Source organism: Triticum dicoccoides, chromosome 4A (genome assembly GCF_002162155.2).
Source record: "Triticum dicoccoides isolate Atlit2015 ecotype Zavitan chromosome 4A, WEW_v2.0, whole genome shotgun sequence".
NCBI lineage: Eukaryota > Viridiplantae > Streptophyta > Magnoliopsida > Poales > Poaceae > Triticum > Triticum dicoccoides.
The window spans coordinates 214406262-214416594 of record NC_041386.1 but is presented as its reverse complement, the minus strand read 5'-3'; positions in this window follow the sequence as shown (position 1 = coordinate 214416594).

Genomic DNA, 10333 nt, shown 5'->3' with positions numbered 1-10333 from the left:
GAAGAATTCAACAAAATCAGCCGCCTTGAGAATGCAAAGGAAATTTGGGACACTTTGATTGATATGCACGAAGGTACCGACTCCGTCAAGGAATCCAAGTTGGATGTGCTTCAAAGCCAACTTGACAAGTTCAAGATGAAGGATGGTGAAGGTGTCGCTGAAATGTACTCTAGGCTTGCTCTCATCACAAATGAGATTGCCGGCTTAGGAAGTGAAGAGATGACCGATAGATTCATCATCAAGAAGATCCTAAGAGCCTTGGATGGAAAATATGATACCGTGTGCACATTAATCCAAATGATGCCCAATTACAAAGATCTCAAGCCAACGGAAGTGATTGGAAGAATTGTTGCTCATGAGATGTCACTTAAGGATAAAGAGGAACTTCACAACAAGTCAAGTGGTGCCTATAAAGCCTCATGTGAAGCCCCTACATCATCAAGTGAGAAACAAGACTTCAATGAAGAATTGAGCTTAATGGTGAAGAACTTCAACAAGTTCTACAAGAGTAGAAGCAAAGATAGAAGCTCCAAATCAAGGTCCTACAATGACAAAAGATCTTCTAGTCGAGAGAGAAACTGTTACAATTGTGGAAGACCCAGACACTATTCCAACGAGTGTACGGCTCCCTACAAGAGAAGAGAAGATTCTCCAAAAAGAAGAAGCAAAGGATCACCACCAAGAGAGAGAAGGAGTAGAGATGATCGTTATGAACAAAGATACTCACGGAGAAGCAAGGATTCGGAAAGGAAGGAAAAATCATCAAGGAGCTACACAAGACGAAGACATCAAGCTCATGTTGGTGAATGGGTATCCGGCTCCGACTCCGATAGCCACTCCGAGAGAAGTTATCACTCCGACTCCAAAGATACTCAAGATGAAGGTGTTGCCGGTCTAGCACTTGTGTCAACCAACTCCTACGGCATATTTAACTCACCAAATGAAGGAATTGGAAGATGCTTCATGGCCAAAGGTCCTAAGGTAACACACCCCGAGTCTATTGATTTCAATAGTGATGAAGATGACTTGTTAGGTGATGATTTGCTTGGTGACAACTCTAGTGATGAATACTATGATGAAAGACCAAGTAATCATGCTAATCAAGATAAAACGAATGACAATGATAAGGAGAAGATTGAGGCTCTAACTAAAGAACTAAAAACTCTTAAGTTAGCTCATGACACTATCTTCGAAGATCATCGAGAACTTTTAAGAGCTCATGAGAAGCTACGCTTTGAAAAGCTCAATCTTGAGCAAGAGCATGAGTTCTTAAAGGCAATCAATGATGATCTCCGCAAGAAGAGTTCTTCTTACATTGCCAAGCGTTTACTCTTATCCACTTACATGCCTCAAGTCAAATCTAACAAGAAAGATTCTTCCGCTAGTAGTAACAATGATCATGCTAAATCCAATATTGTTGCTTCTAGTAGTTCTCTTGATTCCACTAATGATTCTCTTAGCCAAGTTACACTTGAGCAAGAAAATAGCTTATTGAAGGGAATTATAGAGAAAGGAGTGTACAAAAGCCTTGCCGGGAGTAAGCAATTCGAGGAAATTGTGCGCAAGCAAGGAATGCACCGGAAGAATCAAGGTATTGGTTTTGAACGAAAGTTCAATGCCCATGGAGTTGAATGGGAAGAAGATCAATACCCCAAGACAAAGTTTGTCCCTCAACAAGAGAAGTTTTTCAAGGGGACACAAGCTCAAGATGATCTTCCACCACAAGACTAGGAGCAAAAAGGCAAGAACAAGCTTCAAGAGGAAATTGATGCATTTGAAGAAGCTCCTAAGACCTTAGTCAAGTGGATTCCCAAGACTACTTCAAGTTCCACTTCATCAAGTACGACTACAACTCCAAGGATTCCCATCAAGATGATGTGGATCCAAAAGAAGAAGAACTAGAGAGTTCTTGAGGGTGACTCCGCCAACATACTTCACTCTTATCATTTTGGCAAGAACAAGTGCAATCAACTTCCACATCTTGCACTAGTTCAAGGAGTCACAAACCCTCTTGTTGGTAAGACGAGGGACAAGGTAACCTAAAAGTTTTCATGGACATCATCTTTTGTGTGCATCACTCTATGTCTATGGATATCCTTGTTTGTTCCTTGTGGGACTAACCCATGTAGGTATTGAAAGTGCAATTCACTCAAATGGATAGCTCCAAGAGATCTACATCAACATTGAGCATCCACATCTTCAATGTCTACATGAAGTCATCATCGACAAAACCCAAGGTTAGTTCATCCCTCTTAGGGGGGATATCACATCTAGGGGGAGCTTTACTCTAAGACTGAGCTAAAGCAACTCTAAAGATGTGAACAAAACAATGCTTTATGTAAAAGTGGTAACCCCACTTGAGCTTAAACGATGAGTATGACCTACGATCAAGTGTTCTCACTTGACTCCTAAGTCAATATACTCATATATAGATGACCTAGTCATCGCAAATTGCTTGATAGATGCTAGAATTGGTTGTGCATGCTTTGCCACATATTTCATTTGCTATCTTATTGTGTGAGCATGCTGATTGCATATTTTACTCATTCGAGGACATCCACTTGTTGCTTTGATTGTTCGGCTTTATCTTCTTTTGCCAAGTGGATGGACAAGATGCCTAAGAACCTCCTCTAGCTATCTATGCTTTTCTCGTCTCAAACTCTATTCATGTTGCATCACAAAATTTGATCAAGTCAGATTCAAACCACTCTGTGTGAGGAGCGCTCGGAGTCCCCGATTCGTCATAGACTTAAACTTCCAAAACCTCTTTATGATTCTCGGTCTGACCGATACTCCACTTTCGGTCCTACCGAGATCATTAAGTTGATCTAAGTTTTCAATCTCGGTGCAACCGATTTGAACCTTTCGGTCTCACCGAGTTTCAGTAACTGCACGCAGTTATGAATCTCGGTGCCACCGAGTTGTTCAACTCGGTCACACCGACAGGGTCGCGCTATATATAGTCACGGGCAAAATTTGGAAATTTCTCCAAACCCCTTCGCCCGCGCGATAGCCTGCTCTGCCCTTGAGGTCTCCGGATCGTCTTCTCGCCGCCAGCAGCCTCCAGTCGCTGGTCTCCGTCGCTGTCAACGGGATTTCTGCCCAGCTGTTGCCGCTGTAGCAAGTCCACGCCGAACTAGGGTATGGACTTGATCTTTGTGCTATTCCTCAATCTGATTCCTAGCACATTGTGATCACATTGTTTCTGGCCACGTTTGATAAACTTCTATCCAGTCAAAACGCTCATAGATTAGGTTTGATTCGAAAATTCTAGGTTTAGGTTTCCGCCGAAACCATCTCGGACCCACCGAGTTGAAAAACTCAGTCCCACCGATTTGGCTTATGCCATTGCACAAGTAAAACTCGGTCTGACCGAGAATTACTATCGGTGTGACCGATTTTTGAACTCAGTGAAACCCTAGCAGTCTCGGTGCCACCAAACTGTGACTCGGTCTGACCGAGTTCACTAGTTTAGGTTCCAAAACTGCTTCGGTATCACCGAGTTTGAAAATCGGTAGATCCGAGATGATTTCAGTGGGAAACTAAAACTAAGTTTTTGGATCATTCTTTTTGCAAAAATCTATGCATTTTGTGATGCTCATCCACTCTATCTCCTCTATAATCTATTCACAGGGTCAACAGTCAGTTTGCAACATGTCAGACCAGAGTGACAGCTAAAACTTGTTAGAGCAGCAAGTGCAGTTGAGTGAGGGCACTAGCCCCTCAAGTTCCTCAGATGATGGCAGCAGGAGCACACCCAGCAACCTGCCTAAAGCTGCCACGAGACAAAGGAAGAAGAAAACCTCAAATTCTGAAGATGAGGACTATGTGGCAGAGGAAGAGGCCACCTCCAAGAGAGTTGAGCCAGCTCAAGGCTCAAAGCCAGGCCTGAAAATCAAGAGGCCAGCAGGCAGGCAACCCATGTCAAAGGCTAGAGCCTCAACTGAGAAGCCTGCTCCCATTGAGCCTGTTGTAGCTGAGGGCAAGAAGAGGAAAGAAAGAGTGAAGAAGACTGTAGCCAGAGTGCTTGGGAAAGCCTCCATCATGGTAGAAGAGGAGGAGGAAGAAGAGGCAGCTGCACCAGCGCCCAAGGCAGCCAAACTTATGGGAGATGCCATAAGGTCAGGGGGAGCTGCATCCAAGCCCAAGGAAGCACCTAAGGCTGCATCTAAGCCTAAGAGTGCACCAAAGAGAAACACAAGAAGCATCCCAGCCATTGAGAAGAACAAGGCCCCACTACCCGAGACTGTTGCAGAGGAAGAGGAAGAGAGTGTCCTTCGGAAGCTCAAGCCCAAGATCCCAGACCACAACGATGCTCATCCTGTGGCTGAGGATATGAAGCTTAGGAGAGACTCAGGGCTCAGGAAGTGGAGAGAAGCAGATCCATATGCTTCTAGGAGAAGGACTGCAGTGGACTACAGATTTCATACCAAGGAGCAGCAAGATTTCTATGAGACAGTGCTACTTGACAAGAAGCTAATCGTATGTGACATGAGATGGGTCGACTGGACCTATATCAAGGACAATGAAGAGTACTACCCAGGAGTTCAGGACAGCTTCAAGGCGTGTGGAGTAGAGGACTTTGTTGGGCAGAAGCTCACAAAGTGGAACGAGGAACTCATCATGCAGTTCTACTCCACAGCTCACTTTTATCCAGATGGGAGGATTACATGGATGTCTGAGGGTACGAGGTACCACTCTACTGTTGAGGAATGGGCGAAGCTGATCAATGCCCCAGAGGAGCAAGCAGATGACTTGGACATTTATGCCAAGAAAAAGATGGACCACAACTCCATGTCCAACATGTATAAGGAGATTTCGAATGAAGCACTTGACACGTTCAAGTTTGGCTCAGTGCATTATCTGCTCTCAGGATTGCCTACGATCAACTGGATCCTTAGGCACACCCTTCTGCCCAAGTCTGGAGATCACAAGATGATCAGAGGTCACGCGATCAATTTGCTTCATGTTTTTGACGTGCCTCAAAAATTCAAAGTTATGAGCCTCATAGTGGAAACGATCAAAAGGACTGCGGCGGATCAGAAGAGGAGCTGTGGATATGCCCCTTAGATTCAGGAGCTCATCAACTCCAAGATGGGCACGGGCGTATATTTGTTGGATAAGGAACACCTTCCCATCCGTCCAGATTTCGAGAACAATGAAGTTGTGATGACAGAGAATGAACCATCATCTGCCCATGCACAAGCTCAGAAGGAGAAGGCGAAGAAGGAGAAAGCTGCCAAGATGCCCACTCAAGAGGAGGCATCTGAGTACTTCTTGAAGACCAAACAAGAGCAGCTTGGTTACTTGATTGCATCCACGCTGAGAATTGAGCAAAGTCTGGCCACCCTCACTAAGAATCAGCAGAGCCTAGAGAGGATCATGGAACAGAAGTTCTATGACTTGGACGTCAAGGTAACGGAAGTTCAGTCTGCCGTGGAGCAGCTCCATGAGGACATGAATGAGAGGAGAGGCAGGACCACGACTCATGCTTTTTCTAGAGTGCCACGAGGCCCGAGGTCGTCTGCCGTGCCAGTCGCTGACACCAGAGCCACCACTTCAGCACCAGCTACAGCCTCAGCTCCAGCATCTACTTCAGCTCCAACTCCAACGACTACTTCAACATCTACCGAAGGCTTTGTCTTTGGAGTGCTCCGGACTCCCCCACCACCTGAAGATCAAGCCTGAGCGTCGATCTAGTGCTATGCATTTTCTAGGAACTTTTTGGTAACTTGTTGCCAAAGGGGGAGAAGATGTATAGATCATAGGCTTCGAGAGAGAGAGTGTTGCTTTTCTCTCTTGCTTTATTTGGTGGTTTTTCGAACTTGTTTGCTTTTGAGTGCTTGAGATACTATGCTTATGAGACATTGATGATCATGTGTTTGATCATAAGCTACACTTAATGCTTGCTTAATGCTATTATCCTATCTATCTTGTGTGATCATTTATTATTCTTGGTGATGAGTGCATGTATTTCATTCTTATCATTTTGAGCGCTCCACCAAGATGTATGTGACATGGAAGAGTAACCCATGACTCTAACTCTTTGTGCATTTGCAGTCCAAAGCAAATTTTAAATATGCACAAATTTAGGGGGAGCTCTTACTTATCACATACTTCTCAAAGCGACGATATATTTCATGCTTATTACCATTTGTTGAAGCTTTGATCTATATGTTGTCATCAATTACCAAAAAGGGGGAGATTGAAAGTGCAACTATCCCTAGGTGGTTTTGGTAATTCATAACAACGTATAGCTCATTGAGCTAATGCTATTCCAAGATGATTATTTCAGGAAAGCTCAATGATTGGCATGGCATGGATGTGAAAGTGGAACCCTCAAAATGCTAAGGGCAATGGATTGGCTCAAGCTCAAAAGCTCAAGACTCTTCATTTTATATTTTAGTGATCCAAGATCACATTGAGTCCATAGGAAAAGCCAATACTATTAAGGAGGGATGAGGTGTTGCTTAATGAACCTCTTGCTTCATGTGCTTAGTGATATGCTCCAAAAACCCTCAACTACTTTCCCATATCCACATATGACCTAAACTCCAAGCCAAACTCGGTCCTACCGATTCTTCCTATCCGGCGCCACCGAGTTTCACTTGTCATTAGCCACTGCCAAACCCTAGCAATTCGGTTCTACCGATAAGGATCTCGGTCCCACCGAGATGGGGTTGCAAACTCTCTGTTTCCCTTTCGTAACTTTTCGGTCCCACCGAAAGAGCGAATCGGTCCCACCGAGATTGCAATGTAAACTTAGTGTTTCCCCTTTGTAACTTTTCGGTCTCACCGAGTTCCACTCGGTCTCACCGAAAGAGCAAATCGGTCCCACCGAGTTTGCCTGACCAACTCTCTGGTTAGCTAATTACCAAATTCGGTCCCACCGAGTTTGTGTAATCGGTCTCACCGAGATTACGTTATGCCCAAACCCTAACCGAATCGGTCCTACCGAGTTGCATGTCAGTCCCACCAAAAATCTCTAACGGTCACTAGGTTTACATTTTCGGTCCGACCGAGTTTATTGATTCGGTCCCACCGAGATTGGAAAACTGTGTAACGGTTGGATTTTTTTTGGAGGCTATATATACCCCTCCACCTCCTTCCTCATTCGAAGAGAGAGCCATCAGAACACACACACCATTCCAACTCATATGTTCTGAGAGAGAACCACCTACTCATGTGTTGAGATCAAGACATTCCATTCCTACCATATGAATCTTGATCTCTAGCCTTCCCAAGTTGCTTTCCACTCAAATCTTCTTTCCACCAAATCCAAGTCCTATGAGAGAGAGTTGAGTGTTGGGGAGACTATCATTTGAAGCACAAGAGCAAGGAGTTCATTACCTACACACCATTTGTTACTTCTTGGAGAGTGGTGTCTCCTAGATTGGCTAGGTGTCACTTGGGAGCCTCCGACAAGATTGTGGAGTTGAACCAAGGAGTTTGTAAGGGCAAGGAGATCGCCTACTTCGTGAAGATCTACCGCTAGTGAGGCAAGTCCTTCCTGGGCGATGGCCATGGTGGGATAGACAAGGTTGCTTCTTCGTGGACCCTTTGTGGGTGGTTGCTTCTTCGTGGACCCTTCGTGGGTGGAGCCCTGTGTGGACTCGCGCAACCGTTGCCCTTGGGTGGAGCCCTGTGTGGACTCGCGCAACCGTTACCCTTCGTGGGTTGAAGTCTCCATCAACGTGGATGTAGGATAGCACCACCTATCCGAACCACGGGAAAAACATCCGTGTCTTCAATAGCGTTTGACTTCTCCAAACCCTTCCCTTTACATTCTCGCAAGTTGCATGCTTTACTTTCTGCTGCCCATAAACTCTTTGCATGCTTGCTTGAATTGTGTGATGATTGCTTGACTTGTCCTAAAATCTGCCAAGAACTAAAATTAGGAAAAGGTTAAGTTTTTATTTGGTCAAGTAGTCTAATCACCCCCCCTCTAGACATACTTTCGATCCTACAACCTTTCTTTCCCTTCCAGAGCACGCATATGCATTGCATATCATATCTTGCATATCATGCCATGTATTGCATCATGTTGCTTGTGCATTGCACCGTGATTGATTGTTGGTCTTTTGCTTGTGTTCTTGCTTTGGGTGGAGCCGGGATACGAGTATGTGAACGAGGAACTTGTTGAGTACGCTTACGAGGATCAAGCTTTCGACAACTCTGAGAACTTTGTAGGAAAGATGACCATACCCTTGAAATCACTTCTATCTTTCCTTGCTAGTTGTTCGTTCTATCGCTATGTCGCGCTACCCACCACTTTCTATATCATGCCTCCCGTATTGCCATGTCAAGCCTCTAACCCACCTTCCTAGCAAACCGTTGTTTGGCTATGTTACCGCTTTTGCTCAGCCCCTCTTATAGCGTTGCTAGTTGCAGGTGTAGATGAATCTTGTTCCATGTTGGAACATGGATTTTGTTGGGATATCATTATTATATCTTATTTAATTTAATGCATCTATATACTTGGTAAAGGGTGGAAGGCTCGGCCTTATGCATGGTGTTTTCTTCCACTCTTGCCGCCCTAGTTCCCGACATACCGGTGTTATGTTCCTTGATTTTGCGTTCCTTACGCGGTTGGGTGTTACGGGAACCCCTTGATAGTTCGCCTTGAATAAAACTCCTCCAGCAAGGCCCAACCTTGCTTTTACATTTGCCTACCTAAGCCTTTTCCCTTGGGTTCTGCAGACTCAAGGGTCATCTTTATTTTAAACCCTCTCGGGCCAGTGCTCCTCTGAGTGTTGGACCGAACCGAGTAGACCGCGGGGCCACCTTGGGGAAACTTGAGGGTTGGTTTTACTCGTAGGATGTCTCATCCGGTGTTGCCTTGAGAACGAGATACGTGCGACTCCTATCGGGATTTGTCAGCACATCGGGCGGCTTTGCTGGTCTTGTTTTACCGTTGTCGAAATATCTTGTAACCGGGATTCCGAGACTGGTCCGGTCTTCCCGGGAGAAGGAATATCCTTCGTTGACCGTGAGAGCATGTGATGGGCTAAGTTGGGACACCCCTTCAGGGTATAAACCTTCGAGATCCGTGCCCGCGGTTATCTGGCAGATGGTAATTTGTTAATGTCCAGTTGTAGAGAAGTTGACACTTAACTTAATTAAAATGAATCAACTGCGTGTGCAGCCGTGATGGTCTCTTTTCGGCAGAGTCCGGGAAGAGAACACGGTCTCGTGTTATGCTTGAACGTAAGTAGTTTCAGGATCTATTCTTGATCACTTATAGCTTCTCGACCGTTGCGTTGCTTCTCTTCTCGCTCTCTTTTGCGTATGTTAGCCACAATATGTGCTAGTGCTTGCTGCAGCTCCACCTCACTACCTTCTCCTAGCCACAAACTTAAATAGTCTTGATCTCGCGGGTGTGAGATTGCTGAGTCCTCGTGACTCACGGATACTTCCAAACAGTTTCAGGTGCCGAGGATACCAGTGCAGGAGACGATACCGAACTCAAGTGGGAGTTCGACGAGGATTCCGGCCGTTACTATGTTTCTTTTCCGGATGATCAGTAGTGGAGCCCAGTTGGGACAATCGGGGATCTAGCATTTGGGGTTGTCATCTTTTATTTTGGGTTCCTGATGTCTACTACACAACCTTCTTCTTGTAGACGTTGTTGGGCCTCCAAGTGCAGAGGTTTGTAGGACAATAGCAAATTTCCTTCAAGTGGATGACCTAAGGTGTATCAATGCATAGGAGGCATAGGATGAAGATGGTCTCTCTCAAACAACCCTGCAACCAAATAACAAAGAGTCTCTTGTGTCCCCAACATACCCAATACAATGGTAAATTGATGGTAATACAAGTGCAATATGGATAGTAGATAATAGTTTTTGTAATCTGAAAATATAAAAACAGCAAGGTAACTAATGATAAAAGTGAGCGTAAATGGTATTGCAATGCGTTGAAACAAGGCCTAGGGTTCATACTTTCACTAGTGCAAGTCCTCTCAACATAATAACATAATTAGATCATATAATTATCCCTCAACATGCAACAAAGAGTCACTCCAAAGTCACTAATAGCGGAGAACAAACGAAGAGATTATGGTAGGGTACGAAACCACCTCAAAGTTATCCTTTCTGATCGATCTATTCAAGAGTCCGTAGTAAAATAACATAAAGCTATTCTTTCCGTTCAATCTATCCTAGAGTTCGTACTAGAATAACACCTTAAGACACAAATCAACCAAAACCCTAATGTCACCTAGATACTCCAATGTCACCTCAAGTATCCCTGGGTATGATTATACGATATGTATCACACAATCTCAGATTCATCTATTCAACCAACACAAAAGTACTTCAAAGAGTGCCCCAAA